The 8,295-nt window shown below is 36.9% G+C and overlaps 1 pseudogene; it reads left to right on the forward strand.

Moving 5' to 3' along the window:
• Positions 1–1,680: 1,680 nt before the first annotated feature.
• LOC101575289 lies at positions 1,681–2,831 on the forward strand (annotated as a pseudogene).
• The last annotated feature ends 5,464 nt before the right edge of the window (positions 2,832–8,295 follow it).

Consider the following 8,295-nt stretch of genomic DNA (forward strand, 5'->3'; position numbering starts at 1 on the left):
TTCTATGTTAGAGAATAGTTTGAAGGAACTGGTGTAAGTCTCCTTTAATGGACTTGTAAAATTCAACAGTGCAGGGCCAGGGAGATGGCTCAGTGGAATAAGTGCTTCCCTGGCAAGCACAAGGGCCTGAGTTCAATTCATGGTTCTGAAAAAAAATCAACAGTGAAGCTGTCTAGTGCTGGGCTTTCATTGTTGGGAGACTTTTATTATTACTTAATTTTATTATTGCTTACTTTTCACTATTGCTTAAGTCTCATTGTTTATTATTGGTTTGCTTAGGTTTTGTGTTTTTGGTTTTGTTTTGTTTTTTGGTAGAACCAGAGATTGAACTCAGACTCTTGTGCTTGCCAGGCAAGTGCTTATTGTACTGAGCTATCGAACCAGCCCTTGCTTTAGGCTTTTTATACCCTATTGGCTCTTTTTTGGTAGGTTGCATGTATCTAAAAATTTATCTATTTCTTCTAGATTCTCTAATGTGTTAGAATATAGGTTTTTAAAGTAGTCTCTGAGGGCTGAGGATATAACTCAGCAGCATAAGCACCTGCCTGGCAAGCGCAAGGTCCTGAGCTCAATCCCTGGTACCACAAAAAACAAAACAAAAACAAAAAACAAAGTAGTCTCTGATAATCCTGATTTCAGTGTATCCTTACAACATTTCTGCCTCTCATCTCTAATTGTACTGATTTGGTCTTCTTTCTCTTTCTATTGTTTAGTTTTGCTAGTAGTTTATCAATCTTGTTTATATTTCCTAAGAAAAAACTATTACATTGATCCTGTTTATTTTTTTTAACTCTATTTCATTAACATCAGCACTGATCTCTGTTATTTCTTTCCTTAGGTTGAGTTTGATTCTGTTTCTTCTTGTTTTATGAGACCTGATGTATATTATTTGGTTATTTATTTGATATTTCTCTTGTTTCATATGTACACACCCATAGCTATTATCTTCTCTGTTAGAACTATCTTTGCTTGATCAGAGAAGATTCATGGGGACTGGGAGATAGCTCAGTAGAATAAGAATTTGCCTGGCAATCTCAAGAGCCTGAGCTCAATCCCCAGTTATGCAAAAAAAAAAAAAAGAAAGAAAGAAAGAAAGAAAGAAAGGAAAAGAAAAGAAAAGAAAAAAGAAAAAAAGAAAGAAAGAAAAAGAAAAAATGTTCTTAAATGTTGTATTTCCATTTTCACTTGATTATAGGAATTTATAAACTCTTCTCCCTAATTTCTTTAATGACCTTCTGATCTTTTTATTTTATTGATACTGGGAATCAAACTCAGGACCTTTCAATTTTCAGGCAGATATTATGCCACTGAGCTATATTCCTGGCCCTACTGATCTTTTTATTTTATTTTTTATTTTAGGGAAGGGCCTATAGGGTGTTGAGGGTCTCACTAATACATCAGACTCGTAGTGATCCTCATGTTTACAGCCTCCCAAGAAGTGGGATTACAGGCACACCACCACGCCCAGTCTCAATCACCATCTCAGTGCACCCCAGGGGCAGGGCTGGCACAGCAGGCCTGAGATCGAACCCCGACCTCCTGCGCTGCTTGCAGGCACTTTAAGCCGCTGAGCTATTTGGGCGGCCCTTATCACCTGATCATTTTAAAGTTCAATCGCGATATGTTTGTGTAATTGTTTTGCTATTGACTTTTAGTTTCTTTTCATTGTGATGTGCAAAGATGCAAGAAATTATTTCTTCTGTTGTTGTTTGTATTTGTTTATGGAGTTTGAATGAAACCTCTTCAAGATGGTGGCAGCTGTGGCTGAGGAGGAAGGAGGATGTGAAATACTGTCTTGTAAAATGGAAAGGATGGCCAGATTCTACAAATACTTGGGAACCTTTGCAAAATCTCAAGGGTCTGTTACTGCTTCAGCAATTCTTTAATGACCAGAATAATTATTTATCTCAGGTAAAGAAAGGCAAAGCAATAATTCCAAAAGACAATAACAAAACTTTGAAACCTGTTATTGCTCAATACATTGTAAAGAAAACTAAACAGAGGATAGCACTACAAAAGTGGCAAGGTGAACTTAACAGAGAACGAATCATAAAGGAGTGATATGTGTTGAAAATACTGTTGACTTAGAGGGCCCACCTGCAGACTCCTACTACATTAATGAATACAAATCAGCACCTGGAATCAGCTTAGTCAATGAACTGATCTTTGGTTGTTCCTGCACAGATTGCTTCTTTGAGAAATGTTGTCCTACTGAAGCTGGAGTTGTATTGTCTTACAATAAAAATCAACAAATTAACCGCCCCCCCCCGGTACTCCCATCTATGAATACAATTCAAGATGTCAGCATGGGCCTGATTGCCCCAATAGGATTGTACAGGAAGGCACAAAGTATTCACTTTGCATCTTTCAAACTGGCAAGGCGTGTGACCGGGTGTAAAGACCCTTGTGAAGATTAAAAGAATGAATTTTATCACGGAAAATGTTGGAGAGGTAATCACAGCAAAGAAGCTGAAAAGTGGGGGCAGTTATATGACAACAAAGGAATCACATATCTCTTTGATCTGGACTATGAATCTGATGAATTCACAGTGGATGCAGCTCAATATGGAAATGTGTCTCACTCTGTGAATCACAGTTGTGACCCAAATCCTCAGGTGTTCAATGTTTTCATCGATAACTTCAATATTCGTCTTCCCTGAACAGCATTATTTTCCACAAGAACCATATATACTGGAGAACTAACTCTTGATTACCAAATGAAAAGTTGTGGAGATACGTCTTCAGACTCTGTGGACCACAGCCCTGCCATAAAGAGGGTCAGAACTGTGTGCAGATGTGGGGCAGTGACGTGTAGAGGTTGCCTCAACTGACTGTTGAGGAATACAGCTGGTGATAATGGTAGGTTGGTTTTCCCTAATGCTAACACTTGTAAAAGCATTGGACACTTCATATACGTTACTGTTGCAATTGTGAAAACACAGGGCCACGTAGGCTAATTTGAAATGGACTTATTTGGTTAGATCCCAGGTGTGGAAAACTATTTCCAGATCTGCAGGTGCACACTTAAGAAATCTGAGCACAGATGTGTGCCCCCTTCTGTGTTAGAAAAGTGTCAAACTGAAAAAGTAACAATTGCTGAGGTGAAACATTCATCTTGCCATATACTTTGACTCCAAAGACATAGTTAATTCAGTTTGGACAAATACTAGTTCTGGTTTTGTTTCTGTACTGCCATCCCTATTAAATACTCACTGTTTTCACTTTTGAGACCAATAGGTGATGCTGAATTTATACTCCATTTTGTTCTACTTTTTCATTAAAACATCTTGATACAGAAAAAAAGACCTGTTTATGGCCTAAACTATGATCTATTTTTCAGAAAAGTTCCATGAAATGCTGAAAATTTTTATTGTGCAGTTTTGGGATAGAATGATCTATGGATATTTAATCTATGGTGTAGTTTAATTCTGATGTTTCTTCTTTTCTTGTTTTGTGGTTGTGTTTTGGTATTTTGTTTTGGTCTGGTTGACCTATTTAGTGGTGAGAATGGAGTAGTGAAATCACCTGTTATTGTATTGGGACCCATATGTCCCTTTATGTTCAATGGTGTTTTTTTAATGAAATTTGGTGTACTAATATTCAGTATGCATATATTTTCAGCAGTTCCTATGTCTTCTCCATGGGCTGTCCCTTTTAAAGAAAGCCATATATAATGGCTTTTTTGTCTCATTGGACTAATTTTGTCTGGAAGTCAGCTTTTTCAGACATAAGTATGCCTCTGCTCATGTGGCTCTCAAAGTTCCTGTGAGGAATGGCAGCAAGGGGATGGAGAAATAAAGATGAGACAAATTTGAGTCCAGTGGAACCCTCTCTCTTTATGAGGAGAAAAGAAACTGCTCAACCACCACACATTTATACTCTGAGGGGATTGATATCAATTTTAATCACACTACCTAGTCACTTCATATGGCTCACCTGAACACCTCGTTTTCTCAGAGCTGGAACAGCTTGTTTTCATGGATTGCCTCAACTGTGTGGTCGATTTCCAGCTTTAGCTGCCCCCCCCCCGTATCTCCCCTTTTCTGTTTTGTAGTCTCAGGAGATGGGTGGTCCACTGAAGTTGAAGAGCTGGAGGAGCTGTGTTTGGAGGGCTCTGCAGAAGACCTTTTCATTTATGAGCATTATCCATTTTGAATGAACTTACTCATTTAGGCTAAGGATTTCCAGCCCAAGTATTTCAGGTCCCTACGTTCAGCAATTTAACCCTATACAGTCCATTAATCCATAACAGTAGTCAGTTACCAATGTACATGGCAACTGTCAGAAGGTGTTAGTGATTTGAATTTTTTATAGCTAACATATTACTATGGAATTGTTTTATACATCTTATTGTTATAAGATTAATTATAATTAATTAATTATACAGGTTTCACCTTAATTTTGTCATTAATTCCAGAGATTACTTAATTGCACCACCCAGCACTTGGGAGGCTGAAAACAGCAGAATCACTAGGACTCCGATCTACATAGTGAGATCCTGTAGACCCTGTATGAAATACATAAAAAATGTACTATCTTATCTAAATGTCAAGCACCTTAGAACATAAAATAGATCATTAATTTTAGTAACTTTGAATGTTAATAGTTACATATTTTACACAGAAAATTGGAAATCAGCATAACAATCTTCTTGATATTTTGTAATATGCTTAAATTTCCACTTATATATAGCATAACATTTTTAATTGATCATCTCTATTTAGGGGGCTGTGAGTTAGCTCAGTTTTGTTTTTGTTTTTGTTTTATTTTTGGTGGAACCAGGAATTGAACTCAAGCCATTGCACTTGCCAGGGAGTGCTTATTCTATTGTATGTCTCCAGCCCAGCTCAGCTCAGATGTTTAAAGCGCCTGCTTGGGCAAACTCCGTCAGGTGCAGGGGACTGTGGTTCAATCCCAGGCTCCACATGCCGCACCAGATCTGCCCTTAAGGCAGCCTGAGCCAACCCTCAACCCAAAAAAAATCCTTCTCTATTTAATACATAAGAAATTTTAACATAACTTGTTTTCCTTTAATGGGATGCATATGACATAAGTTTTTGTTCAAGACAGATGTGCCAGTCTGAAAGAAAAGTCTATCACCATAAGCAATCCTCATTCCACACTTTGGAAGACCTACATACCTGCAGGCATGAGTACATTCAATACACTTCAAAAACTGTAATAATCAGTTGTCATAGCCATATGAAAATCTTTGCATTACAGTATCTTTTAATCAAAAATCTTATTGTCTAGAAAACTTAACTCTTTTTTAATGGACAATGTAAACATATTATAATAATGTATTTTAATAACATTTTCGAGGTGTCTCATAAGGCCATAGAACTCATTGGGGCTTCCTATTAATGAAAAGGAACTGGATAATGTTTCCAGGCACCTGATTTTTTATTCATCATCTAGAGTCTTGTCTAATAATTTCTGCTCACCTTGAGAGATTTTTGTTTAATTATCTTAATTATATTTGTTGATATAAAATCAAATTTTATATCATTTTAGCCAGCTGGCAAACCAGGTGAAATCATGCTTTTCAAATGTATAAACCAAATTAAGTTTTGAACAAATGATCTGAAAATATGAAAAAGAAAAAGGGAAAAGAGAAAAGCTGTTGAGCTCAAATAAAAAACAGCTGTTTACAGAAGAGACAAACAAAGAGATACACAGGCAGACGGACAAACCATCTACACCACCAGCATGCACTCAGGTGTATTTTTGACCAAATTAAATTATAAAAATCCTTTACAGTTTTAGAAATTTATAATTTTAGACTAGTCAGATTTATTTATAACTCAACTATCAGAGATCTCTTATCAGAATTCAGAAAGCATAAAAATTTTATCTATAATTAGTAATTTTTTGTATTTTGTTTTAAGAATACTGGTAACTTTCAGTTCAGTTATCTCCATATACTCTATCACTTATTCAAGCCTTTGATTTCCAGTTTTTTGTTACCATTTCCTGGGCATTCTAGGTCAATTCCTTCAGGCTTTATTCTTATCTATCAGCTGTAGAGAAGTTCTAAAAAATCACTATCACAGGACTGAGCATCAGCTTCTTGAAAGGTGAAATCAACTCCTTCTCTAGACCTCGGTCCACATTACAGCCAGAAAGCATGCTCTGGTACCTAGGTAAGCTGTTCAGAATTCTCTGGAAAAGCATAAGTATACCCTCAACTCTAATTTAGTACTGGGCTGGGTCCTTTACACTGTCCAGTATGAAGATTTTTTCCAAAGGATCCTTCCTAGCTTTATTTTCTTTTACCAATTGAGTTTGCCTTTCTGCTGCTGTAGTCCCATCCATAGTAGGATTTCAAAGTTAACAGTATATACTGATAACTGAAGTCTATTATGAGGTATAAATTTTGTAGGAAAACATTCCTCCTTTTATTTTGTAATTGAATTTTGAACATGCAGTGAGCATGTTCAACAATTCCTCAACCTTGAAGGTTATAAGGAATTCTGGTGGTAGTGGAAATATGAAAGCTTTTATAAAATGTTTGGAAGGCAGCTATTTTATAGGCTGGGTCATTGTCAGTCTTAAGTGCCCTCCAGCAGTCAAGAGCAATAAAGGCATCCAAGCAATGAGTAATGACATGTTTAGCTGCTTCACCAGCGTGGGCAGAAGCAAAATAAATCGTGAGGAAGTGTTTACTGAAACATGGACCCTGTATAAAGAGCTAAGCTCAGGAATATGAATGACATCCATTTGATGGAGATGATTAGGATATAATCCTCAGTGATTAACACCCATAGAGAGTGAGGGGAATTTATTATTCATAAGGAACACTTAACAAATTGACGAAACGGTTCATGGATTTAAGTGGAACTGTTTGTGTAAGACAGAAGCATTTTGATGAATGATGGCCTGACAAACAAAAGCCTGTTGAATGGCATCTGAGGGAGTAAAAGTGACAATACCTAGAAATTTGTCTATTGCAGCCCTTCCTTTAGTGAGAGACCTTGTCAATTTGGAATGAGAATATAAATGACTATTTAAACATGGGACATGATGTGACCAAATAGAAAATTGGAAGTATGAAATAAATGAAAAAGATCTTCCCGGTTAGTGTGTGTGTTGGCAGTTTCAACATGATGCATCACACTGCAAACATAAGTGCTCCTTCTTGTTTCCAGCTGCACAGAGGCAGCTCATGCATCTAGGACACTCCAAAGTTAGGACTTTTCTTTGCACACCTGAGGCCACCCATGGTGGCTCTGAAGTTGTCATCATGCCACAGAATGAATATATTGAATTACGTCTTAAAAGCTATGGGTAACACTTGGATTACCATGAGAAAAAGAGAAAGAAAGAAAGTTGAGAGGTTCATGAACGTACAAAGAAAGCAAAAAAAAAAAAAAAAGATTGGCCTGAAGGCTAAGCTCTACCACAAACAGCACCATGGGGAGAAAATACAAATGAAAAAGATTATCAAGATGTGTGAAAAGAGAAACACCAAAAAAGAATGATGAAAAAACTCCACAAGGAGCAATACCTGTCTACCTGCTGGACAGAGAAGAACAGTCTTGTGCAAAAGTACTTTCCAACATGATTAAAAAGAAACAAAAAGAAAAAGCAGAAAAATGGGAAGTTCCTCTGCCCAAAGTTCATGCCCAAGGAGAAACAGAAGTATTAAAAGTTAATTGAACTGGAAAGAGAAAAAAAGAAGGCATGGAAGATTATGGTTACTAAAGTCTGCTTTGTTGGAGATGGCTTTACAAGAAAACCACGTAAATATGAAAGATTCATTAGGCCAATAGGCTTACATTTTAAGAAGGCCCATGTCACACATCCTGAACTCAAAGCCACTTTTTGCTGGCCAATACGTGGTATGAAAAAGAATTGTTTATAGCCACTATATACAACTTTGGATGTTATTGCCAAAGGAACAGTGATAGAAGTGAACGTGAGCGAGTCGGGCCTTGTGACACAAGGAGGTGAGGTTATTTGGGGTAAATATGCCCAGGTGACCAACAATCCTGAAAATGATGGCTACATCAATGCAGTCTTACTAGCTTAACAGATGTTTCATACAGTAACTTCTTACACTAATTGAAGACTATAGACCAATGAGGCAAACCATAACATGAATACTGCTAAATGGCTCTCATGAGTACATTCATCAAGAAAACTACTTATTAAATTGTAAAAACATTAAAATGGCCCAGTCTTACAAATTGGTCTTTTATTAGGGGTCTGCAAAGGGCATACATGTTAGTGAGATTGAACCATTTGAAAAAGTAAACCTAAGTCTTTGCATCAAAGAGTGGGTACCCAGTAACA

This window comes from Octodon degus, unplaced genomic scaffold, assembly GCF_000260255.1.
Source record: "Octodon degus isolate 3935 unplaced genomic scaffold, OctDeg1.0 scaffold00245, whole genome shotgun sequence".
NCBI classification, from domain to species: domain Eukaryota; kingdom Metazoa; phylum Chordata; class Mammalia; order Rodentia; family Octodontidae; genus Octodon; species Octodon degus.